The 27,961-nt window shown below is 36.8% G+C and overlaps 1 protein-coding gene across 9 annotated transcripts in view; it reads left to right on the top strand.

Moving 5' to 3' along the window:
- TMEM108 (transmembrane protein 108) overlaps positions 1-27,961 on the top strand; it is a 359,971-nt gene that overhangs the window by 88,855 nt on the left and 243,155 nt on the right. Inside the window, exon 1 of one of the 9 annotated variants that reach the window (XM_042956443.1) lies at positions 25,601-25,789. The exons of the other annotated variants lie outside the window; for them this stretch is intronic. The gene's annotated coding sequence lies outside the window, so the exon portion shown is untranslated. Of the gene's footprint in view, positions 1-25,600; positions 25,790-27,961 lie in introns of those variants that run through there. 9 annotated transcript variants of the gene reach the window in all.

Below are 27,961 nucleotides of genomic sequence, written 5' to 3'. Positions count from 1 at the left end.
GTTCCTTGGATACCATCTGGCATGGTTACATTGTTTGAGCAAGACTTTCAATTTTCCCTTGGTTTCTTAAGATAAAAATGTCTTGACACCTAAGTGGTATCACTAAGGTTCGGATACAGAGAGCATGCCTATAAGAACCAACTAGGGAGCTATCTCCTCTGTGACTAGAGTCTGGGCAAGATAAAGGTCAACTTTTTCTCCTCAAAACTTGGTTAGATTTCTGTGATTGCATGAACAAACCTTTATTCATAAAACCTCTGCACTGTGCTTGACTTAAAGTGAACATGGGTAAATGATGAGGGTGTAAGAGTACATACATCCTTGGGGTTTGTCTTTCATATAGACTGTCTTTTAATATCGAGCAGACTGTGTTATGATTGGAGCACTGCAAGAGGATTATATTGAAAGCACTACCTATGATCATCCCACCTATCCATGTATCCATGTTTCACATATTTAGGGGAACCTACTGTGGAACCATCCAGGCATAGAGAAAAGTCCCTGTCCCTGTCCATGTCATATTTAATGCACAAGCCACTTAACCTTTAGTAGAGAGATGGATACAGTCTTTTGCCTCTTGCTGTGCTCAGAGTTTCTGTGTGCTTGGTCAGTATCTTATCCCAGATGTCATCTTGTGGTTATTGCTTTGTATTTATGGGACACTGGTTACAAAAAGGCAGGTTCTATGGGCATAGCTGATCCCTACTTTATGTTCTTGTCTCATGTTTTTCACTTTATGTTAATTTGTTTACACAAATTACATCCAGGGACTCTCCAGTATAAGGGATCCACCGTTCTAAGTAAATCAGCTTTGTACTAAAGGTAATAGCTAATATTTTTGAGTATTTGCTGTATCTATGCCACTCTTGTAAGAACATTTCACATTTTCTCATTTAATCCTCATGGTATCCATGAAGTGAGTGTTGTTATTGTTCCCATTTAACAGATAAGGAAATTGAGTCATATAGGATTATATTGGTCTTTTTGATAGTCCATTTTGGCATCCCATTTTTTTCAGATTGTTTCTGTATGTTCCCTCACTTGATCTGACATTAGTTTACATGGGAGTAGTGAGGTAAATGAGGGTGAGTCTCCACTTTGGACGTCGAGGACTGTAGAGTACTTGAACTCAGGGCCTTTAAATCCTGGTCCAAGACTCGTCCTCCAGGAATGCCCTACCTTTTTTCTGCTCATCTGACCAGTCGATCTCTACTGAAGATGTGGGCCTCTCAGTTTTAAGGGGAGATTTAGAATGTTGGTGACTTTAAATAGTTACTGGAAGAGCATTGTAATGTTGTATGTTTCATATCCACTCTATATAGTCTAGAATCTAAAGTATTACAAATAAGCACCAGGCACCATCTTTTTCTGCTCCTTTGTTGGATTAATATCTGGAATCTGCTCCTTAACAGCTCTGGAGGAAAAGGCCAGTTTTCTGACCAAAGAGCCAGTACTAATGGGGAAATAAATGAGAGTTTGCTGCAGCTAAAAGGGGGAAAACTCCCACACATTTATCTGTCATTTTGATTGATTCTTTCATCCTTGATAGTAGATTTTCAGGGTCTCAAAGAATCTCCCTCTGTCTATGAATGTACCTGTAGAAGCATCTTGTTTTACATATGATGAAAATGGAGAGAGCACTTCTTTTGACAGGAAACTTCACTTCTTGTTGCTGAAAACTGTCACAACAGTCATTATGTCTGGCTTTCACAGATTTCCTGGAATTACGAGAACAATAGACAGTTTCAATGGCAATATCAAGAGCATTTTGGGGTTTTATCATGAGTACCAAGGGAAATTTTTTCTCTTGAATTTGTAAGAAAAAAGTAGGAATATTTGGGAGGCTGAGAATAATGTGGAAATGAACGTTAATGCTTTATTTTTTAAAACAGTGCTCTTCCTAATCATTGGAAGTTGAAAAAAAATTAATTTCTTTTAATGTTTGTTTATTTTTGAGACAGAGACAGAGCATGAGCAGGGGAGGGGCAGAGAGAGAGAGGGAGACACAGAATCTGAAGCAGGATCTAGGCTCTGAGCTGTCAGCACAGAGCCCGACGCAGGGCTTGAACTTGTCAACCGCAAGATCATGACCTGAGCCGAAGTCAGATGCTCAACTGACTGCACCCCAGAAAAAAAATTAATTTTATACCATGGTTCCCATTTTCTGATTACTGAATTGACAGTGACTAAAGCATATTTCTCTTCAGCTGTGCCTGTCTGCTTTTTAAGTAATCCCCCCAAAAAGGCACATTTGCAGCTGTCTCTTTATTTGATTGAGCATCATTTAGAATTCTTGGATCCAGTTTGTTGGTTCTTAATTTCTTTTATTTATACAGGGCTTCTGAGGCTTATGATTTTTAACTTAGCAATAGGAGTTATTTCTCTGCTTCCTGTAAACCCACCTCGCACCCCCCCCCAAAAGACTTCCATGCATTAGGAAGAACATTGACTTATCTTATTGTGTATTACAATGTGAGTTTTCACAATTTTTAAACCTTAACTTACATAGCTCAAATATAATTTCTTAATTTTAATATAGTTTTGATATATTTACCATGTCTAACACATTAAAAGTACAAGCTTTGTATACAATTTATGTGAGCTGCTGCTTCCACTTTTGCAGTTTCTTCCTTTCAAAAGTAGTAGATGGTTTTAGAGACCCGTGTGTTAGTTACTTGATGTACCTGAAGGGTAAAAACAACCTAATGGCTTTATTTTTTTGAAAAACTAATTATATGAAAGTAATTATGAATTACTAACATGTTTTTAAATTTTTTTTTTAACGTTTATTTATTTTTGAGACAGAGAGAGACAGAGCATGAACGGGGGAGGGGCAGAGAGAGAGGGAGACACAGAATCGGAAGCAGGCTCCAGGCTCTGAGCCATCAGCCCAGAGCCCGATGCGGGGCTCGAACTCACGGACTCACAGACCGTGAGATCGTGACCTGAGCTGAAGTCGGACACTTAACCGACTGAGCCACCCAGGCGCCCCAAACATGTTTTTAAAGTATAAGTAAGACTTACTTTTTCAAAGTAATCAACATTTTTAGACGCTGTTAAGTGAAAATAAATCTTTCTCCTTTTTCTGTGGTTCCTAAATATCATTCTTTAAAGATAACCGCTGTGAAATTTCTAGAGATCCCTCTAGGAAAGATCTACTGTTGATTTGTCTACAAACATGTAGAACACTTAATACATGTATACATGCACCTGTACACATAACACACATCTGTGCTTATTTATGGAGACATATGGGTTCTGTAATACAATATACTTTCCTTAGCAATATATCTTGGATATCTGTTTACATCAGTACATATAGATCTCCCTCTTTTTAATGTCTATATAGTACTCCATTGTGATGGCATGCCATAATTTAACTTCTTTGTATCAACATTTTGGTTGTTACCTGATTTTTCGTGTTGCAAGCAATGCTACATCTTTCAACATATCTTTTTACATTTTTTTGGTAAATATATTTGTAGGATACATCCAAAGGAGGGGAGTTACTAATGAAAGTGTGGGCATTTTTAGTGTCACTAAAAAGTGCCAAATTGTCCTTCAAAATTACTGCACCAATTTATACTTTCACCAACACTGTGTGAGAATGTTGTGTTTCTCCACACCTTTGTCAGCACTGAATGTGACAAAAATTTTAGTTCACAGGTATAATAGGTGAAAACAGTTATTTTAATTTAAATTTTTGGTTAGTTCTGTGTCCGTAGTTGATTTCAGTAAATAGTTGCTGAATACTGTGTACCATCATTGAAATAGGATCTGGGGATCAAAAATTGTCCTTGTGGAGTCATGGAAGTGAATAAGAAGGCTCTTTTTAGAAGAAATAAAAAATTACAAGCATAGAAAAGTGAATCATTTCCTCCATGCTAACAGAAGGAAGTTGTCTCATAAAGGAGGGACCGTGTCCACCAGTGTCGACTTTTGTCGTTCTATTCCTGGCTTAAATTGGCAACTCTTCACTTCTGCATCAATGGCCTTGCTTTCCTTGTCGAAGGCAGTAGCTTTTGTTTTTCCAGGACCTGGCTTGATTATCTCATCAGGTGCTTTTAGGAGCTAATATCTACCTTTGGACTCTGTTCTGAAAGGGCACCAAGCATGAGATCCTACCAGCAGAACAGACCGAGGGCTGAAGAAACTTGATTTATTCATTGTTCAAGCTCTTCCACTTCTGTGGGTTTTCAGAGAAAGTATTTCATTTAGGGAACCCCAATTATATTATAGGCACTTTGTGTGTTTCTTAGAATTCACTGAGGAGGGAAAATATCGATAGCAGTATCAGTCATTTGGGACCATGTTGGTTCCTGATACCAAAATTACCTAAATGAATAAAGTAAAATATGTAAGTTAAAATATCTGGTTGCTAGGGGTGCTTGGGTAGTTCATTCAGTTAAGTGACAGACTTCAGCTCAGGTCATGATCTCATGGTTTGTGGGTTTGAGCCCTGTGTCGGGCTCTGTGCTAACAGCTCAGAGCCTGAGCCTGCTTTGGATTCTGTGTCTCCCTCTTTCTCTGCCCCTCCCCCCACCAAATAAATATTAAATTTTTTTAAAAATAAAAATCTGGTTGCTATCCTATTAAATAAATTAATAGGAGTGTCCTAAATACACAACATGATAGATAAACCTGGTTTTATGAATGAAGGCAAATAAACCAATACTTCGACACTTTATTATAGTCAAGGATGAGCAAGATTTAAGGTTCTCTAAAAGTTGAATTTTCCCTGGAGTTAGCCTAAAGTGAGCTCCTTAGAGCTATCCACTCTTGCCCCATTGTCTTGAGCCTGTGGACTTTTTTTTTTTTTAACCTGGGGGCAAGAGAGGGCTCCAGTTTGCCCAAAGGTAGGGAGGCTGACTTGGCAGCTGCCCTTTGTGCAGCCAGCGAGCTCCCATTAATAAAGAGAAAAAAGCTAAGTCCCTCTAGAAGGGCTGGAACAGGCTAGTAGTTGCTAGGCAAGTTAAAGTAATTCAGTGTCCTTGCCAAACGTCTGCCATGCAAATAAGGAACTTTCAGGGAAGTGGAGTGAGATGGTGGTGCATGTTGGTTGCCATAGGAATGTTTCCCTGATTGGAACAAGACCACAGAGCAGAGAGAGGAAGACAGGCTGTATCTATGGTTCTTTGTGCTTGGAAATGGAAGCCCAGAGTGGGCGGTGCAGCAGAGGTAAAGCATGGGGATGAAGGAGCAAAACCCGAGGTTCTGTAGGGGTAGAAGTATGGGAAAGGTATAAGGACAGTGCATCCTCTGAAGAGAGAAGGGCCCCAGCAAATGAGACCCTAGATGCCATATGAAATGAATAGTTTCTGAAGCTAAAGTCAGGGGGAGAAGAAAAAATACATTAATTCAGGAAAATTACATGATGAGCTCCTATGCTATTCTGAAGACCTGAGACTTATTGGAAAAATTACAATTCAAATTAAATCAGGAAGAATTCCAGTTAGAGTCTGGACTAAACCCAGGTTTAAGTTAGATGGAGGTTTAAAATAATGGAGTTTAGTGGAAAAAGAGACTTAACTTGAAGGTAGGCATTTTTAATTTATGTAAATATTATGCTAGAATGTCTTTATTTTAATTCATAAAACAAAGGTAGTGATTAAAAATTTGTTAATGAATTGTGCTGCTATATTTATCAAATTCTGTTTTTATAGGAAAAACACAACTGACCAAATTGTGTACTACCAGTGTAAAACATTAAAGAGACCCTCTGAGTTGGGCTTACTGCACTATTATTAGTAAGCACCTTACTCATCTGGTAGCTGCTTCCAGAATGCCAGCTCGGGGTCCAAGCAGCTTTTAGCAAATATTGAACTTTGATTGTGATGTTTAACTTCTGTTTGATTAATCGATTATCTAGCTCTTAAAATGGAGGTGATAGCTGATCCTTTTATCTCAGAATATGTGAGCATGGATGCTGCTCTCATTGAATACAATTTCTGGGGGTGGTATAAGATTCCAAGGTGCCTATGATGATAATGACAACCTTAGTTTGTCAGTAGTGGTTTAAGTCAAAGATTTTTTTTTTAATTTTTTAGGCTACAATCTTAAGAGGAACTTTATTTAACTGATAAAGGTTTACTTGTATATATGCAGCATATATATTTATTATCATTTGCCAAATATTTGGTTCATGTGTTCCATGGATATTTAAAATAGTTTCTTCTTTACAATGTATATGTGTATATATCAGGATTATATGTAACTGTTGACTTTTATGTGGTTTCTTTTTTGGGTCATGTAAAAGAAGACTAACAGAGCATGATATTTATTCTCAAATATTTGAATTCTTGTGATGCAAAAATAGAAAGGATGCCATTGGACCTCGATTAGGAGTCGCTGTGTTCTGTTTCAGGGCTCACTCCCTTAGCTAGTTTCTTGAGTCTGGAATTTCAATGTCAATTTTACTTTAGAATTGATCAGATGCTCGTTGATTGACACAAATTAACTTATCTGAGACAAATTTGTAAACCAAACACCAAGTTTTAATTTACTGGAAGAATGTACTGGGAGAATGTAATTAGAAAAATTATCTTTAAGCTCCTCAGATGGTATAACCTTTCCCTAGTATGATTTTGACAAAGACTCCAAAATATACACTGACTATAAATTTCTTTAAACAACAACAACAAAAACGTGATATTCTTAATCTAGATTCTCTAGACTCTAGAGCAGTGCCATCCAATAAAAGTATAAGGTGAACCTCAAATGTGAGCCTCATATGTAATTTAAAATTTTCTCGTAGTCACTTAAATAGTAAAAGGAAATAGGTGAAATTAGTTTTAATATATTAACCCTATATATAATTTACCATTTAATAGTAATTAATAATGAGATAGTTTGCTTTTTTTCATAATAGATCTTGAAATACACTGTACATCTTACACTTAAACAGCACTTATCAATTTGGACTCTAGATTTTTATAGAAATCTAAATCTGTATTTAGATTAAAATTTACAGTTGAAAAAGTAGAGTCATATGACCAAATCAATCCAAACATGTATATCACTTTTCAATAACCGAATCAGTGTCTATATCTAAATTTATCTAAAGTTAAATAAAATTTAAAATAAAATAGAATTCAGTTTCTCAGTCACACTACCCATGTTTCAAGCACTTAGTGATGACATATGGCTAGTATTGGCTATCACATTGGACAGACAGAGAGGACTGCTTTTATCCAGCTGCTTTTTCTCACTGATGGAGATCTGTCTGAGAAATCTAATGGAGAGGACTCTGGCTTTACAAGCATGGAACTACAGACAGAGTTTATGCTCTTCAAAGGAAATTTCTACTTAAGATGTATTACAACTTGCCTGGCAAGGAGTTATTTATGTGGTTGACCACACTATCTCCACTTTTGCTTCCAAACACAACCCTTATTGTCTTTCCAACAGACAAAAACATGCCAACATTGACAGTTTGCCTCAGGTTCCTCTTGTTCTCTACTCCATGATAGTTCATTTCCATTACATCAATACATTCCTTGGTTATGGGTGACCCCTTTATCTTTCTGATTGTTTCAGTTTCCACATTTGGCTCTTAGTGAAGGATTCAAATGTTCAAATTGCAGTTTAGTTGGTGAGGTCACCTATACTGAGGTAAATTTGATTGGTTTTGTTAATTTGAATAAGAACATTTTCCTCCTTTTCTCCTTGCTCCAGATTTCTAAGGTGACTGGACCAAGAAACCTCACTCTCCCCTTACCCAAGAAAGTATCTTTCTTTGGGAAAATCAGGGTTCTTCCAGATAGTTACCTGTGGTCAGATCTGTTGGCCTTAAAGAACCTCTCTTTTCCCTCGACAGGAGGAATTAACAAATAAGTTAGTAGATAATGAGTTGGAAGGTAAAAACTCCCCATAGACTTGCCAGAATTTTTTTGCCCTGCATCTTGGTTGAGTCTGAAACTTGTTTGGCACACAGTAGAATAGCGACTCCATCACTAGGATGATACAGAGCACAGAAGTTCCTACGTTCCTGTTGAGTACCCGTGACTCTCAAGGGACATTGCTGATGACAGTGTTGAAATTTACCCTTCATGTTCTGGAATATATAGAGTGAAAAGCAGTTATAGAAGGTTTCCAGGTCTAGAGAATGGTGTATTATCCAAGACAATAACAAATACTGTCTTGACAAGAAACCTAGCTTGGAAATTAGGAACTGTTTGACCTATTGAATCATGTAAAATCAACCTGAATAGGAGTCCATATTGTGTCTTTCCTCTTTATCATCAGAGTCAAGTCATTTTAGATAGGGCTTTGTGGAATTGAGGAACAGCTGGAAAATCTTGGCTGCCAATACCTAGTCTATCAGCTATTAAGGGTGTGACATAAGGAAAGCCATTGACTTGCTCTAGGCCTCACTTTTCACCTGTGAAGTGAGAGTGTTACACCAAATGGTCTTGAGGTTCCTTTCACTCATCACATGTTTTGATCTAGTCTAACCCCACAGCTTCTTAGATGAGGAATAAAAGGCTTGCAGAGTCTCTTCCCGAGATCATATAGCAAGTGGGAGGCAGATCTCCAGTTATCACAGTCAAGTGCTTTGTCTATCCCAAGGAGCTTCATTGTGCAATTAGAGGTGAGGTTGAACTAAATGAAGATATCCAGAAGGTTGGCTGGTTCTGTTTTTCCCCATAACATTCATTTTGTCAACTGAATTGGAGATTGCTGGCTGAAACCCCTAAAACCCCTAGGTTACCTGTTTCTGTTTTTTTTTTTTTAACCTCCTTCATATAACTAGTCAGTAATTCATCTCAGATATCTGTGCGGCATAAAGTCCCCCAGTGACCTCAAAATGAAAAAAAAAAAATTGTGTATGTATGTGTGTGTGTGTGTGTGTGTGTGTGTGTGTGTGTGTATACATACACACACGTACACATATATATTCTTTGCTGCTGAAAATGCTTGATAACAAAGGGAAAATCAGTAGGTGGAATGCAAATTTAAATTTGCTTAAATATTTACCAAACAATTACTACAGCAAAGCAAAGCAGAACAGAGGGCCCCTGTCAGGTGCTCTTGTTGAAGTTCCCAGTACAGGTTGGAGGCCCACTTCCAAGTGTGGGAGTAATATTTACAGATAAGAAGTTGAGCCTTTCTCTGGAGGGCTTCTTTTAGCTGGGCAAACCTAGGGGCCTGCAATCTCCTTTAGCCTGTCATTGAATAAAAAAAAAAAAAAAACCAAGAGGTGTTAAGAAAAGGAAACTTACTGATTGCCTGTTATGTACCAAGCATGTTAAGTATTTTATATATATTGACTCTTTTGATTCTGTAACCACCCTGCAAGATAGGTAGGTATTATTTTCATTTTACAGATCAATAAAAGTGCTCAGCAAAGTTATGTAGCTTGCCTAGGGTCACATAATAAGTGAGCAGGGATTTTCTTTGGCTCTAAAATCTGATTACACTAGCATCCAATAGCAGATGGCAATATGTAGACCTCAGTAATTGCATTTTGGTTCCACTAAATTTGAGGAGGACATCTTATATCACACTGTGATGCCAACATAAATAGACCAAAATAAAAGATACATACAGTAATGGAATAAATTTTATTTATAAACAGAAATTGTTAACATGCATCTCTGAGATCCTCTGAAGTAATTAAAAACAAAAATATTAAAGGTTTTTTGTTTTTTGGTTTTTTTTTTGCAGATAATAGGTTTATAAATATAACCACTTATCAGCATCAGTGATCAGCAGCAGGTATAATGAATCCTAAATGAAATTTAACTTTCAGGGTAGTGCTGACTGCTTTTTGGGTGTATTGCAGATCTATCCTTTTGATTTTTAGAAACCATGCTGTCTGGATTGTTGGTTCAGGATGACATTTGCATCCAATATCTTCTCTGTAGATATGACAGCTGTTCAGGTTATTTAATGCTGTAGCACAACAAACTTAGTGTCTTAAAGTGACAACTATATTTTGCTCACAAATCTATAATTTGGGCAGGGCTCAACAGAGACGGTTCATCTCAGTTCCATTCAGTATCATCTGGGTTGGCTTGGAGGCTGGGGATTGTCATCATCTAAAGCGCACTCACTCACTATCTGGAGGGCTGGGAAGACTGAACAGCTGTGTTCCTCTATCATCTCTATTTCCTTGTGGTCTCTCCAGCATGACAGCGTCAGGGTAGGCAGACTTTTATGCCAGCTCAGTGCTCTCAAAGCATATGACCCAAGAAAGAGAAAGTCAGGCGGGAACCTTATCTTTTATGACCCACCCTAGGAAATCACACAGCATCCCTACCCTACTCATTGAAGCAGTTACAAAGGCCACTCAGTTTTAGTGCAAGTGGAAATAGATTCCATCTTTTGATAAGGAAGTGGAAAGCTTCTGGAAGAGCATGTCGGACTGGAAATATTGGAGTGGCCATTTTTGGAATATAGTTTACTACACAGATAAGCCAGGCTACAGGTTACATGCTAGTGCTCAAGCCACATGTGTTTCTGATGATTTATCTCTCACCCAAGGGAGCATATTGGCATGCCAATAAAATATTTCTTTCCCTATAATTAAACCCACCAAAAGTTACACTCTATCTGCAAGTTTTTGGCACCCTAACTATATTTAGAAACATACTATTTATTTCTAAAGCACTAGTGGATTAGGCTAATGAAGTAGATAGTTGAGACTTTCCCTAAATTTTCATCCTTGTTAAGCTGATACCTGTTATGTGTTCCTGAATCATCCTATTTTTGCTTTTCTGCTTTGTGTGCAGAGGTAAACAACTGAATATTTATGTAAACAGCTTTGTATAGAAACCTTTCCATTTAAAACTTTAAAAAAAGACAATTACACTTAAATTGAATGTTTCCTGAAGGGATTTGTTCTAGCATTTTATAGCAGCTTCCGCCTCCTCTTTTGGAGATGAAGTGATTATTCAAGACACATTTTCAAAATTGACAAAATTAGTATCTTCTCCCAAGCTCTTCTTGTAAATTGTGGGAATCCTATGACCTGACAGACAACAGACTTTTTATGTTAATTGGGCTGTTTGTTCTGGACCTTTTTTTAAAACTATAAAATAATTCATCCATATGAGAGAACATAAAATTTATAGGTACAGTTTAAAGAATTAAAACTATAAATACTCATGTGCTTACCATCCAAGTTAAGAAGTAAACCATTACCTTCCCTACCCCTTGGAGGTCAAACCCAACCTGACTTTTATGTTAGTCATCACTTTTCTTTCTTTTGTCATATTACCAACCATCTCTACAGTCAAATCCTTCAGTTGTTTGGATCTTTATACAGTGCTTTTCACTTCAATTAAAAACATTTCATATAAAGAACTTTCATATCTTTTGTTAAATTTATTCCTAGATGTTAGGGTCAGGCGTAAGGCAGGGTAAAGATAGGAGTCAGAGGCTAAAAGATTTTAGCAGTCAATGGCTTTATTTGGGAACTAAGGTCTCCAGCGAGGTTCCGTGACTCAGGGAGAGAGAGAGAGAGAGGAGTCAGGGAAGTCTCGCCCAGGTGTGGTGGGGTGGGGTTTTTAAGCTGCAGCGGTTCCGGGTTTAGGTCCCTGTGGGCCTTTTTCTCATCTGTCAGGTCGTGCTGTCGATCGGTGATTGGTTGACCTCCAATTCTTCTGGCAAGCTGCTAGGGGCTTTTCATTGGGTTGTGCTGGCAAGATGGCCGTCCCCTCTACTGTGGTTCCAAGGACATCCTAACACTAGATATTTTAAATTTTTGTTGCTGTTAATGATGTCATTCTGATTATTGCTGAATATAAACATGTAGTTGATTTCTACAGACTGGTTTTTTTGAAAAGTCAAATTTGGTAAATCTTACTAATGAAAATAATTTGTCTTTTGATTCTTTGGGGATTTCAACAAAACATATTGCCTATAAGTGACATCAGTTTTGTAGCTTCCTTTATAATTTTTTTTCCTTTTCTTATATTTTTGCCCTGGCCAGGCCCACCAGAGCAATGCTGAATAGATATGGTAATAGCTGGCATTCTTTCTGATTTTAAAAGAAATGTTTTTTTTTTATTATTTGCATTATCGTGTATATAATGTTCATTGTAGGTGGGTTTTTTTTTGTTTTTATTTTAATATCTTTTATCAGTCAAGGGAGTTTTTTTTTCCTATTCTTAGTCTGCTGAGTTTTTAAAATTGTGAATGAATGTTGAATTCCATCAAAAAGTTTTCTGTGGCTAATGATTTGATCATATGATTTTTTTCCCTTTACTTTGTTAATAAATTACATTAACTGGTGTTCTAATATTAAATCAACTTTGCATTCCTTTGATAAACCAAATTATGTTTACAAGTAATTTGCTTAGAATTTTTCACCTATGTGAAATGGACCTTTAATCACATTTCTCATCCTGTTTTTTTTTTTAAAAACATTTGATTTTATTTTTTTTTTGAGAGAGAGAGAGGGGAGGGGAGGAGCAGAGGAAGAGAGAGAGAGAGAATCTTTTTTTTTTTTTTTTTCTTATTTTATTTTATTTTTTTTTTTTAGGGAGAGAGAGAATCTTAAGTAGGCTCCATGCTTAGCACAGAGCACAACGTGGGGCTCAATCTCACAACCATGAGATCCTAACCTGGGCTGAAATCAAGAGTTGGTTAGACGGAGCCACCCTGGTGCCCCTCTGTTTCTTTCTTAATTTGGAATCAAGGTTATGTTGAAAGAGTTGGGGAATGTTCCCTCTTTTTCTATCCTCTGGAAGATTGGAAGAGTAAGATGAGAATTTCTGTTTCATGAACATCTCATGGAACTTGCCTCAACCTTATAAGGAAGCTGTCTGAGCCTAGTGATTTCTTTGTTGGAAGATTTTTAATTATCAATTCAAGTTATTCAAAAGTTATAGGACTATTCAGGTTTTCTATTTAAGTCATATTTGGTAAGTTATAGCTGTATTTTTCTAGATATTTTTCCATTTCATCTAAGTTTTTAAACGTATTGAGCTAAAGTTGTTGAAAATATCTTCCTATTTATTAGTTGTATCATTTATGGTTTTATTTTTCTTTTCAGCCCTATGATTATATGCATCCCTTGAGAATTTTTCCCCCTTTGATTAATCATACTGGAAGCTTCTCTATTTTCTTAGTTTTTACCAAGACCCAGTATTTGGCTTTGCTGATCATTCCTATTATGTATTATCTTTTTCATTAATTTCCTTAAAAAAAATTTTTTTAATGTTTATTTATTTAAAAAAAAATTTTTTTTTCAATGTTTTTTATTTATTTTTTTTGGGACAGAGAGAGACAGAGCATGAACGGGGGAGGGGCAGAGAGAGAGGGAGACACAGAATCGGAAATAGGCTCCAGGCTCCGAGCCATCAGCCCAGAGCCTGACGCGGGGCTCGAACTCACGGACCGCGAGATCGTGACCTGGCTGAAGTCGGACGCTTAACCGACTGCGCCACCCAGGCGCCCTAATGTTTATTTATTTTTAAGAGAGAGAGAACACAGAGGAGGGGCGGAGAGAGAAGTAGACAGAGGATCTGAAGTGGGCTATTTGCTGACAGTAGAGAGCCTGATGCAGGGCTTGATCTCTAGAACCCTGAGATCGTGACCTGAGCGGAAGTGACTACCTGATTAATTTGGAAATTTTCTTCTTTTCTAATATAAACATACAAGGTTATAAACTTCCCTTTGTATTCTGGCTCCCTTCCTCAAGTTTTGATAGGACAGTTTATTATTGTTCAGTTTTAAGAATTTTCCAGTTTCCATTTTTATTTCTTCTTTGTGAGGTGTTTTGAAATACGTTTTTCTCTAAACTTCTAAATGTATGAGAGTTTTCTAGTTATCTTTTAAAATATGTTTGTAATATTTAATTGTATTACAGTAAAAGAATCTTTTGAAATTTATTGAGCTATCATTATAGTTATTTTTCAGAATTGTATAATGTATCACTAATTGTTGCATTTAATATTCTAAATGTGTTCTATGTTGTTAAAAAGCTTATTATTTAAGCTGTTAAAAACTCCTCTATTGTTACTAATATTTTATTTGCTGAAGATGTCAGTTGCTAGGAGATTTGTATTGCAGTTTCTGCCTATGGTGATGGATTTGTCTGTATCTTCTTGTTACCATGTCAATTTTTGCCTTACAAATTTTGAGATAATATTAATAGGTACATACAAATGTATAATGTTTTTACATGTGTCTTGTTCCATGTTTTAGGTGTATCTTTTACAAGCAACATGTAGCTAGATTTTTGTTCAGTCTAAAAATATTTACCTTTAATTAGAAAGCTGAGTCCATTAGCATTTATTGCAATTAATGATAAATTTATACTTCTTTCACTGTTTTATGTATTTTTATCATTGTTTTCTATTTCTCCCCTTTCCCCTTTTTGCCATATTTTGAATTCATAATTCCCTTCCCCCTCCCTCCCCATTCCAGTTTTTTCTCCTATTTCTTTGGAGGTGATAAGTTTTGTGTCTACTCCCTTAATAGCTGTTCTTGCTCTTTTAATGGACACACTTTAAACATTTTCTATTAATGAGTATGTTAACACTCATGCTCCAAAATTCAAAGACTTATCTCTTCTCAGGTTCTCTGCCCCTTATCCCCCACCCCGACACACACAGGTTGCACATTTTTCTCACAGTTTTAAGTAAAGTTTGCTTAGTTTTACCCATCTATTTACCAATGTTTTTCCTCACTGTTACTTTCATCCCTCTTTTTGAAGTATGTCCTTCAGAATTTCTTTAGTGAGTCTTTAATAGCAAATTCCATGCTATATATCATTGATACAGAAATGAGTAAGATACACTTGCACATGTAATTGCAGTGTAAACTAAGTGCAAAAGTAGAGATCAGGACAAAGTGTTGAGAGCACAGAGAGGGAAAGCTAAGTGTAGAGAATGTGAAAGGGCATCTCAGGAAAGACTATGAGCTATGGGTGTGTTCATGGAACATTCATCATCAGCTCAGCGGGCTGGAACTTAGGCGGGGGTTGGTGCCAGATGGAACTAGAGAGGTTAGCTAGCTAGCTAGTGGGTTGTGAAGAGCCTTAAATGCCAAACTGAAGGCAACAGAAAGTTGGGGGAGGTTTAAAGCAATAGAGTGACATGATTAAATGTATTATTTAGGAGTTATATGTGTAACTATATGGAGGACAATGAGTTGCATAGTCACCTGAGAGGAGGCTGAGTGACTAAACCAAGGCAAAGTAAAGATAATGAAGAGAAGAGATGAAATTTTAAAAGACATTGACAGGTAAAATCTTAATAACAGATTTAAAGCAGAGAGGGTTGGAGGATGTATTCCAAGGACTCTAGAGGACTGGCAAGATTGAAGTGGTGTGCAGGTTTGGGAGTGGAGGGAAGGTGTCATTGGGGAGAGAGAATGATTTTTTTGTAATATAAAGCATTTGATTTTTCAGGACAAATGGTGGGTTGGTTATTGAAGAATCAATAGTTAAGGTATTTGGGATGTCTCTGGGCTGAAAACTCAGCAACATTTTTTTATTGTATCTCATCATTCTGGTCATTAATGTTTTTCCCTCTTTTGCTTTCTGAGTTACAATGTCAATCTGTGTTTCAGGATGCAAAGGGTATATTTTCAGCAATAAATATAAGAGTTGGATTTCAGTTAAGTTTTAAATCAGGAAATGTAGAACTGCCTTCACTGCTGTTTGAAAAATTACTTTAATTGGGCAGTGATTGTTCTTGGTTGGTGGGACCTCTTGTTTGAGGTCTGTTTTTATCTTATCCCTTTTCACAGGCTGGCAGATGTGACCCAGAGTATCTAAGAGCATCTGGTGGTGAGAAAGGAGAGAAGGAATACAGAGGCAGAGTAAGGGAAGAAGAGAGGGGGAAAAAAAAATACTTAATTAGCATATTGGCAGAGCTTATGCTTCCTACCTACTGTGGGGGTTGTTTTTTTGTTTGCTTATTTGTTCTGCATACCACCTATTTTTTCTGGTTTCATTGAGTAATAATTGACATACATTACTGTTTAAGTCATACAGCATCATGATTTGATTTACATATACTGTGAAATGATTACCACAGTAGGTTCAGGTAACATCCATCTTATATAGATATAAAAAGAAAATAACAAAAGGGAAAAAAATTTTCTCCTTGTGCTGAGAATTCTTAGGATTTACTCTCCTAACAAGTTTCCTACGTATCATACAACAGTATTACCTGTAGTCATCATGTTGTATACAACATCCCTAGTACTTACTTCTCTTATAACTGGAAGTTTGTACCTTTTGACCACCTTCCTCCAATTCCCTTCACCCCATTCTCTTTTTTTGATAACCACAAGTCTGATGTCTTTCTAGAGGAGTGGTTTTTGTTTTTGGTTTTGGTTTTTGGTGGTGGGGGGGGGGGGAGTTTAGATTCCACAGGTAGGTGAAATTATATAGTGTTTATCTTTCTCTATCTGAAATCCATCTATGTTGTTGTGAATGGTAGGATATCCTAATGTTTTATGGCTAAATAATATTCCATTGTATATATACATTTGACCCTTGAACAACATGAGTGTTAGGGGTGCCAGTCAGTCCCCTGCATAGTTGAAAATCCACGTATAACTTCTGACTCTCCAAAAACTTAACTACTAATAGCCTATCGTTGACTTGAAGCTTCACCAATAATAAAGTTATTTAAGACCTTTTTTGTGTTATGTGTGTTATATACATGTTCTTAAAGTAAACGAGAAAAATGTTAAGAAAACCATAGGAGAAAATCCATTTACAGTACTATATTGTAAAAAATCCATGATAAGTGAACCCACATAGTTCAAACCTATATTGGTCAATGGTCAAATGTACAACTTCTTTATTCATTCACCTATTAGTGGGCACTTAGCTTCTATGTCTTGGCTTTTGGAAATAATCCTGCTATGAAAATGAGGGTGCAGCTATCTCTTTAATATAGTGATTTCATTTCCTTTGGATATACACCCAGAAATGATAGTGCTGGATCACATGGTGGTTCTATTTTTTTTTTTTTTTTTAAGATCCTCCATACTGTTTTCAATAGTGGTTGTACCAATTTATATTCCTACCAACAGAATACAAGGGTGCCCTTTTCTTGTCTTTTTGATGAAGGCCATGTTAACAGGTGTGAATTGATTTCTCTTTGTTTTAATTTACATTTCCTTAGTGACTGGTGATGGTTGAATATCTTTCCATGTGTCTATTGACCTTCTGAATATCTTTTTTCGAGAAATAGCTATTCAAGTCATTTGCCCATTTTTACATTGGGTTATTTGTATTTTTGCTATTGAGTTGTATGACTTCCTTGTATATTTTGGATATTAACCTCTTAGGTACATGGTTTGCAAATATTTCTTGTCATTACATAGGTTGTCTTTTCACTTTATTGATCGTTTCTTTTGCTGTGCAGAAGCTTTTTAGCTTCATGCATACCCACTTGTTAATTTTTTATTTTCTGGCTTGTGCTTTAGATGTTGTGCACAAAAAATCGTTACCAAGGGCCACCTGGGTGCCTCATTTCAGTTAAGCATCTGACTTTGGCTCAGGTCATGATCTCACAATGCATGGGTTCAAGCCCTGTGTCAGGCTCTATGCTGATAGCTCAGAGTCTGGATCCTGTTTTAGATTCTGTCTCCCTTTCTGTCTCTGCTCTTCCCCCACTCATGCTCTGTCTCTGTCTCTGTCTCTCTCAAAAATAAATAAACATTAAAAAAATTAAAACAAAACAAAAAATCCTTACCAAGGCCCATGTCAAGGAGCTTTGTTCCTGTGTTTTCTTCTAGGAGTTTCATGGTTTCAGACCTTACATTTAAGTATTTAATTCATTTTGAATTAACTTTTGTGAGTGGTGTAAGATATGGAGGGATCCACTTTCATTCTTTTACATGTGAATATGCAGTTATCTTAATACCATTTACTGAAGAGACTGTCTTTTTCTTTGTCAAATATTAGATGACCACCTATACTAGGACTTGTATCTGAGCTTTCAGTTCTGTTCATTTGGTCTATTTGTTTGTTTTTATGCCAGTATCATACTGTTGTGATGACTACAGTTTTATAGCATAGCTTGAAATCAGGAAGTGTGAATTTGTTTCCACCTTTGTTTTTCTTCCTCAGGAATTTCTTTGGCTACTTAGAGTCTTTAGTGTCTCCGTATAAACTTTAGAAGTGTTTTTTCTACTTCTGTAGAAAATACCATTGGAATCTTGATGGGAATTGCATTGAATCTATAGATACAGCTTTTGGGAGTATTGAAATTTTAACAGTATTCTTGTAGTCCATGAACACAGATATCTTTCTATTTTATTTGCATCTTCTTTGATTTCTTTCATCATTGTCTTGTGGTTTTTCAGCATAGAGATCTTTCACCTCCTTAGTTGAATTTACTCCTAAGAATGTTGGTGTTGTTGATGCTATCATACATGGGATTGATTTTTTCTTTTTCAGAAATTTTGTTGTTAGTGTATAGAAACATTGCTGATTTTTGTATGTTAATTTTGTATCTTGCAACTTTATGAATTCACTGATTAGATCTAACAGATTTTTGTTTGAGTCTTTCTGATTTCCTACATATAAAATCATGCCATCTGCAAATAGAGACAGTTGTACTTCTTTCTTTCCAATTCTGATACCTTTTATTTCTTACCTGATAGTTCTAGCTAGGACCTCTAGTATTCTGTTAAATAGGAGTGGTGGGAGTTGGCATCCTTGCCTTATTCCTGATCTTAGAGGAAAATCTTTCAGTTCTTCCCATTGATATAATGTTAACTGTTGACTTGTCATACGGCCTTTATTATCTTGATACATACTCCTTCTTGCCTAATCTGGTAAGAGTTTTTATCATGAATGGATATTGACTTTTGTCAGATGGTTTTTCTACATCTATTGAGATGATAGTGTTCTTTCATTCTGTTAATGTAATGTAATGTAATGTAATGTAGCTTGTTCATTGATCTGCATATGTTGAACCATCCAAGGAATAATTCCCACTTGATCATGGTGAATAATTCTTTCATATGCTGTGGAATTGGACTTGGCTAGTATTTTATTGAGAGTTTTTTGCATCACTGTTCATCAGGGATATTGGCCTATAGTTTTCTTTTCTAGTAGTGTCCTTTTCTGGCTTTGGTATCAGTTTAATGCTAGCCTATTAAAATGAATTTGGGAATGTTCTTTCTTCTTTTATTTATTTTTTTTGAAGATTTTTAGAAAAATTAGTGTTATTTAAAAAAATGTTTTTTGCAGAATTCACCAGTGAAGCCATCCAGTCCTGGGCGTTTCTTCATTGGCAGATTTTTGATTACTGATTCAATCTCCTTACTAGTAATTGGCTTATTCAAATTTTCTGTTTCTTCCTGATTCTGTCTCAGTAAGTTATATGTTCCTAAGTATTTTTTCCTTTCTTATGGGTTGTTCAGTTTGTTGACATATAATTGTTCATAGTAGCCTCTTATAATCCTTTGAATTTCTTTAGTATCAGTTGTATTTCCTTTTTCATTTATAATTTTGTAGATTTGGGCTCTTTTATCTTTGGTTAGTCTGGCTAAGCACTTGGCAATTCTGTTTATTCAGAGAAACAACACTTAGTTTAGTTAACCATTTCTGTTCTCTCTTCACTTATTTCTGTATTAATATTCATTACTTCCTTTCTCCTGCTAACTTTGGGATCAGTTTTTTTTTTTTTCTATTTTCTTAAGATATAGAGTTAGACTGTTTATTTGGTATCTCTCTTGCTTCTTAATGTAGGCATTTGTTCTTAAGTACTTCCTTCTTGCTGCATCCCGTAAGTTCTGGTATGTTGTTTTTTTGTTTTCATTTGTCTCAAGAAACTGCAAATAGAAATTTCCCCTTTAGTTTCTTCTTTGATCCCTTGGTTGTTCAGGAGACTGTTGTTTAACTTTGACATGTTCATGAATTTTTCTAGTTCTTTTTACTGATTTCTGGTTTACTCATTTAATAATTTCTGCCATTGTGGTCGGAGAAGATATTTGGTATGATTTCAGTCTTCTTGAATTTGCTAAGACTTATTTTGTGGCCTAAATATGGTCTATCCTAGAAAATGTTACATATGTACTTGAGAAGAGTGTATGCTCTGTTGTTGGATAGAAATGTTCTGTGTGTGTCTATTAGGTTCATTTGGTCTACAATATTGTTCACATCTTCTGCTTCCTTATTGATTCTCTGTATGATCTATTCATTGGTGAGAATAGGGTATTAAATCCCCAACTATTACTATCTACCGTATATTACTCCTTTTAGCTCTCGTGGTTTTTGCTTTATATATTTAGGTGCTCTGATGTTGGGTGCATAAATATTTACAGTTATTGTATCTTCTTGATGTATTGACCACTTTATCATTATATGACCTTCTTTGTCTCTTTTACTTTTTTTTTTTTTTTTTTTACTTTAAAGTCTATCTTGTCTGATGTAATATAGCTACCTCTCCTTTTTTTATTTTTTGGTTACCATTTGCTTGAAATGTCATTTTCCATCCCTTCACTTTCAGTCTGTGTATGTCTTTAAAAAGCTAAAGTGAGTTTCTTGGGAAGCATATTGTTAGTTTTTTTTATTGTATTCAGCCATTCTGTGTCTTTTGATTGGAAAATGTAATCCATTTAAAGTAATTTTTGATAGGCAAGGACTTACTATTGCAATTTTGTTAAGTGTTTTCTGGTTCATAATTTTATGGATCCATTGTTGCTTGTTTCTCATCCTTCTGTCTTGTGTCTGTGTTTTGATGTATTTTTGTATATATATGCTTTGACTTCTCATCATGTTCCTTTGTGTAATTACTACAAGATTTTTCCTTGTTATCATGAGGCTTACATAAAATATCTTAAACTTAAAACACCTTATTTTAAAGTTACAACAACTTAACCTCAATAGAATTTGCATACCTTACACTTTAACTTCTTCTCCCCCTCACATTTTTGTTTGTTGCTGCTAAAATTTACTTGTTTTTCATATTGCTTAATACAGATTATTATACTCATGGTTATTATTTGCTACTTTCATTTTCCTTAACTTCCAAACTAGAGTTGTGAGTTACGCACCACTATTAACAATTCTGCAGAATCAAACTATGACTATATATTAATCATTACCAATGAAATTTATACTACCTTCTTCTGTTTTATGAGATTAATTAATATTCTTTTACTTCCACTCAAAGAATTCTCTAGCATTTTTTGTAAGGCAGTCTGGTGATTATGAACACCCTCAGCATTTGTTCAGCAAAGTCTTTATCCCTCCTTTGTTTATGAAGGACATCTTAGTTGACAGGTTTTCTTGTTGTTGTTGTTTTACTTGAATATTATGAATGTGTCATCCTATTCTCTTCTGGCCTGAAAAGTTTCTGTTGAGAAATTGCCAATAATCTTATGGTGGGTTCCTTTGGATATAACTTCTCTCTTTTCTCCTGCCGCTTTTAAAATTCTTTCTTTGTTTTTGACTTTTGACATTTTAATTATAATGTGTCTCAGTGTAGTCTCATTGAGGTTAAATCTCTTTGGGGTCCTTTGGATCATGGGTCTAGATTTCCATTTCTTTCCCCAGGTTTGGGAAATTTTCAAACATTATTGTTTTAAATATACTTTCTGTCCTTTCTGTTATTCTTCTGGAGTTCCCATAATGCAAATATTGAATGTTATTTCTTTTTATAATGTCCTAAATTCTCATAGGGTTTTTTCACTTTTTCTTTTTCTTTTTTTTTTTTTTTTTCTTTTTGTTTCTGTGTCTGGTCAGTTTTCATTGTCCTATCCTCCAGGTCACTAAATTTTTCTTCTATTCAGTTGAGTATACTTTTGAAACTCTGTTGAATTCTGTAATTTAGTTAATGTATTTTTAAACTTTAGGATTTCTGTGTGGGTCTGTGTGTATTGGAGGGTTGGTATGTGCATTGGTTTCTATTTTCTTGTCAAACTTCTCATTTTGTTCATGCATTTTTGTTCTAATTTTGTTTCGTTAGCTGTGTTTTCTTGTAGTTTTCTGAACTTCCTTAAGAGGATTATTCTAAATTGTTTGATAGTTCATAGATCTCCTATTTCTTTAGGATCAGTTCTTAGAGCTTTATTAGTTTCCTTTGGTGATGTATATATACCTGATCCTTGGTTTTTTACATTGGTATCTGTGCATTTGAGTAATAGAGCTCCTTTTCTAAACTTTACAGGTTTACTTTGGCAGAGATAGTTCTTGACCACTTACTCAGTTTAGGTTTTGGGGTGTGTCTGCTGGTGATGTCTTTGGGCAAGAGGGGCCTGCTATTATGGTATGTTTTGGGGGGAAGCAACTATTTGAACTCTGAGGACAGGGATAGGGGTGTGTGCCACTGAGAACTGTTGGATAAAACTATTTGCTTGGTTCCCTACCCAAGTGAGGCTGTAAGATGGGCTCTGTGGTTGCCTGAATCTCTGGTCAGGCTTACTAGATGATCAGGACTAAGTACTGTATTGATTAGTATCTAGGGCTGTGAGTTAGCTTCCCTGCCCCAACGGAGTAATAGGCCAGGGCTCAGGGCCTGTATAGCTCATTCATTGTTTGGGAGCCCAAATCAGGCCTGAATGTGTACTGAATTCCTTGGTTAAGTGAGGTGACTAGTTTTGCTCTTGCATATAGGCAATGCTGTCTGTTCTAATGCCACTGTACATAGGGTTGTTGAATTGGGCTACACAGCTTCCTGTCTGCTCTGGTTCTGTTCCTTGATCGGACAGGCTGAAGGCTGTTTTCAGCTATGAGTAGGGCTATAAATTAAATTCTTTGCTCAGAAACAGCAGGAGAAACAACTCTAAAACTGGTAAAGCTCTTTGTTTGCTGTCTTAAGCTGACCTGTACCCCAAGTTCCTTGGCTGAATAGGACCACTGGCTTTGCTCTGCAAACTGTTGTCTCTATCTTGCCTGGGCAGGATGGGGAGGGGCCTACTCCAGGGTATTCTGTTTCCCAAAGAGGCTTTCCAGTTTGGAGTTGCCAGGAGCTACCCTCAGCTTGGCAAAGAATCATTCCCTCTGCCTTTACTGAGTATGGGCAGCCTTTGTGCCCTATACTGATTTTGCCATGGAATTGATCAGCTCTACCCACTTGCCTCTAGGTTAAGTGTCACTGGGCCACACAGCTTCCAACAGTTGTCACCAGCCCTTCTGGTTAGATGAAGCTAGAAGGCACTCTCCACAGAGAGTAGAGCTTTGACTCAGCTTGCCTTTGACTCTTACTTGCCTGGGTATGGGAAAAGTCAGCTCTACAGCCAGCAAAACTCTTCATTTGAGGATCCAAATGAGGCAGATCTGCACTCTGCCAAATTCCCTGGTCAGAGTGCACCCCAGAATCAGTTCTGCAGATGAGCAAAACTGATGACTGGAATTACTACTTGGGCACTGCAGTTATGAACTCTGTCTGCCAAGATCTGTGTGTTGGTTGTTGCAAGCTACTCACCCCTTTTCTGTCACAGTCAGATTGCCAGTGGCTAGGCCCTGTAGATTCCCCTGCATTCTTCATCATGTGAGATCAAAGTATGGACTCTCACAAAGTGATCCACAATGCTTGGGAGCTCTTTTCCTACTGAAGGAACTGGCAGCTCAAGGGCGACCTCTCCTGGTGGTGCTGCACAGTCCTAGAGGAGGGACAATGTGGTCAACATGTAACCACATTTGTTACCTTCTAATGCAGTCTCTTTTGGTCTCTGAGGTGCAGGGTGTGCTTTCGGCCTCACCTCTGTGTTCTAGGATTCTCTTGGTATCTTTTTTTTTTTTTTTTTTTTTTTGGAATAGATGTTCTTCTTTTGAGGGGGAGTATCTTGGTGATGTCACTCTCCTACCTGCTGTTTTTAGCTAGCAAGATCAGATTCTCCTCCTGGAGATTACTGCCTGGCCCGTCAGCCCAGAGGAGGGCTTCCTTTTTGATGCATGAGTCATCACAGTGACTCAGTGACTTACTGGTTGCTCACATGTAATAGTTGCAATGAGCACTGCTGAGAGTTGAGAGGAATTTCTCCCTGCCAGGGTGTGAAGTAGCTTTGACAGCAGGTGTGTCAGCTGGAAACCCAAGCAGCTATTCACCTTCTACCTGGTACCATCCTGTAGTACTCTGGAATCAGGCATGCATGCAGAGTGTCCCATCACATACAGCCATTTCTTGACAGAGGAAGAAGTTGGCCAGGGAGTTTGGAAGAGAAAAAAAAAATCACATACTATAAAATGTTTTCTTTGGGGAGCGATACTCTATCTGGCAGCATCATGATCTGAAATAATTCTTAGTCTTTTTATGTTGTTGGTGGTGATTGACCCATGGGATCCTGCTATGTGGATTGGCTGCTGTTAAAATTATCTGATCTTTTAGCAGTGACTCAGGAGGAAAAGTGTCAAGCAAAGGTTAATCATTTCATCCTAGTCAAAAAAAAAAAAAAAAGAAAAAAGAAAAGAAAAAGAATTTGAATTGTTAAATTGCAGAATGAATCTACAATTTTTTTTCAGAAATTACAGTTATGACAGAATATATCCCTGCATGCATGCAGACAGGTTTGTCACTATTATTACCTGCCTGTGGATGACATTGGTAAGGCAGAAAGTGAGGAGCAGTGCAGTTGGTGACATGTGTGAGCACATACGAATAGTGTTGGGCATTTTATGTAAATTACTTCATCTAATTGATTGTGCAGTTAAGGAAGCTTAGAGAGTAGGGAAACTATTCAAGGTCATTGAACAGGTACATGGTGATCACAGTTCAAATCCATGTATAATTGGTGGCAAAATGTATACCACATTACCTCCAAGCATGTTTTGGTATTTGTTCGTTTGAGAGAACAGATGTTTCTGTGATGAATTAGTCTCACCCAGGTATTTTCCCTTGATAGAGACACCATCCTTCTATGCCTGCCTCAGATTCCAGACTTCTGTCCCTAGATACTGTTTCCAAGTTACAATACACATGTGCTAGAAAAAAATGAAAAGGGGGCTCACTCAACACTGCAACAGTTAGCCAGCTCTACTGCATTCTCCTTACTGAATACCTGTTAGGTTATTTGTCAGCGATGTTTTTACACTTATATAATTTCTGACTGTCCTGGGGTGCCTGGGTGGCTCAGTTGGTTAAGCGTCCGACTTCAGTTTAGGTCATGATCTCACAGTCCGTGAGTTCGAGCCCTGCGTCGGGTTTGTGCTCTCAGTTCAGAGCCTGGAGCTTGCTTAGGATTCTGTGTCTCCTTCTCTCTCTGCCCCTCCCCCACTCACACTCTGTCTCTCTCTCAAAAAATGAATAAACATTAAAAAAATTTTTTTTAATGCAAAAAAATTTCTGACTGTCCTTATTACAAGGATAGATTATACAAGGTTCTGAACAGCAAAGATGTCAGTTGTATAAATGTAAGGATTTGTTCCTTATTTTCCCTAGCAACTTAAAATTGACTAAATGCCAAGAATGAGCCAGATGTCAAGCCATCACGAAAGACAGGAGCATAAAGGTTGTCTTGGGAGCAGGTCTCCTTGGTGCCAACATGGAGTAGCTTCCTGAATTCCACCAAGCTTGAGGAAACATTCATATGGAATGTTCTGTTGTCTCTATGAGAACTTATAATCACTTGCTTGAACAAACAGAATTTATAATAAGAGGGCTTGAGGACATGCATGGATAGTCTTTTATTATGGAAAGAAGCCGTGTTATAAATTCTGGTTTATAAAGGTGTAAATGTTACTGCTTAATAGTTTTATATAGCAATTAGAACTGGAGTGTATATCTATGTCCTGGTCATTTTCCCTGGGATTATAAGTACCCAACTACAAACCTAGATTATTTTTAGCAGAGGTTGTCCCCCACAAAGCACATCAAATGTAGAACTAGAACCAGGAATTGGGAGTTATGAAAAAGTGGAGCAGAAGGTAAGAGGAACATTTCAGAGCCATGACTATAACATAGGTCATCATGATTCATGGGACAGGTGTGATCCACTCTCCAGTGTAGAGTTTATCATCTGTTTAAGAATACACAAAGAGTGACTTCCTGAAGAAACCTCTATTATTCCTTCTTCCTTCCAAAGAATTCTCAAGAGAAAAGAGTAAAAGGGAATACAGACTACATGTAAGACAAAGATTAGGGAAGATCTTTATATCATATCTGGTACAGATAGCCCAAATCAGTTTTTGTTAGTTTTTGTGCCACCTGATCATTTTTTTAGTTTTGTGCCACCTTTTTGTAGGTAAATGAATTCTGGCAAAGACCCAGGAGCCATTGTACTAACCTCTGTTGATTTTCTACTAACTTTTTGGAGATTCATACCCTCAAACTGCTCAGCGGTTTTGGATTTCCCTTCTATGTAATAAAGGAGGCAATGTAGATGATCATAGCGGGTAAGTGTAAATGAGTTTAGTTATCATTTGATGTGGTAGACACACAATGAATGACTAGGGGAAAATCAGCCAAAGACAAGTAGCAAGTAGCTCATTAGAGCTCTGTCTGGTTTCTGTTGAACATACACCACCTTCCAGATCACCAGAGAAAAGGGGGATCTTACTTAGCTAGGCCCTCTCTGGTTATTTCCTTCCCTGGATCTCCCTATTAAAATTTCTGGCTGGTCTGCCATTTTGATACTTTCCCAACCAATATCAAGAGATCAGGCTACCCCTGATATTAGCCTTTCCTTATTGTTTGCCACTGAGATTGCTCTTGTTTCGAACAGTACCCAGGCAGGAATTTTCTATGCTCTGCTCCAAATAGGCAGCTCCCCTCCAGCCGGGCAGCAGAACTGCCAGTTCCCACAGAGTTCTTCATCTGCTAAGGCTGGGGAGAACTTCGAGGTAATGGATCTGAGGTAGAAGGGGCAAAGGATTGGAGCAATTCCTGGCTAAAATGTAACAGACTCTCACTGTTCTGAGATTCAGTAGGTTTTCTTGAATAAATCATCAATTTGTTGTATGCCTTCTGTCAATTTCCAGATTGGTTGAATGGTTGGTTATTTTTTTTATTGTTTCTTTTTTTATTGAAATATGACTGACTAACATTGTATTACTTTCAGGTATACAACATAATTATTTGATATATGTATATGTTGTGAAATGGTTACCACAAGTTTAGTTAACATCCATAAGGATATATAGTTACTTTTTTTCCATGTAATGAGAACTTTTAAGATTTACTCTTTTAGCTACTTTCAAATATACAGTATTGTTAACTATAGTCATCATGCTATGTGTTACATCTCCAGGCCTTATCTATCTTATAACTGAAAGTGTGTACCTTTTCACCACCCTGACTCATTTTACGTTTCTTCTCATCCCCTCCCACTCCCACCTGAGGTAACCACAAATCTGTTCTGTGTATGTATCTAGGTAGTTTTTTGTGTTTTTTGTAAGATTACACATATGAGAGGTCATATAGTATTTGTCTTTCTCTGACTTATTTCACTTAGCAAAATGCTCTCAAGATCCATCCATGTTATTACAAATGGCAAGCTTTACTTTTTTTTAAGGTTGAATTATTAGTCCATTGTACATATGCACCATATCTTTATTCATCTATTGATGGACATTAGGGTTTTTTTTTTTTATATATCTTGACTATTTTTTTATAACTTTTTTTTAAAGTAATCTCTACTCCTAACATAGGGCTCAAACTCACAACCCCAGGATCAAGAATTGCATGCTTTAATGACTGAGCCAGCCAGATGCCTCCACTGGCTATTATAGTGCTGCATTGAACATGGAGGTGCATAGATCTTTCAGGATTAGTGTTTTCATTTTCTTCAGATAAATGCTCAGAAGTGGAATTGCTGGAGTCTATGGTAATTCTGTTTTTAGTTTCTTTGAAGAACCTCCACACTGTTTTCTATAATGGCTGTAGGAATTTACACTTCCACCAACAGTGCACAAAGGTTCCCTTTTGTCCACATCTTCAACACTTGTTATTTTTTGTCTTTTTGTTAATAGGTTTTCTAACAGGTGTGAGATGATAGCTCACTGTTGTTTTGATTTGCATTTTCCTAATGAATAGTGACGTTGAGCATCTTGTCATGTACCTGTTGACCGTTTGTATGTCATTTTGGAAAAATGTCTATC

Source organism: Panthera tigris, chromosome C2 (assembly GCF_018350195.1).
Source record: "Panthera tigris isolate Pti1 chromosome C2, P.tigris_Pti1_mat1.1, whole genome shotgun sequence".
Taxonomy (NCBI): domain Eukaryota; kingdom Metazoa; phylum Chordata; class Mammalia; order Carnivora; family Felidae; genus Panthera; species Panthera tigris.
Note: the sequence above shows the minus strand (reverse complement) of the source record. Positions and strands in the feature narration are given on the sequence as shown.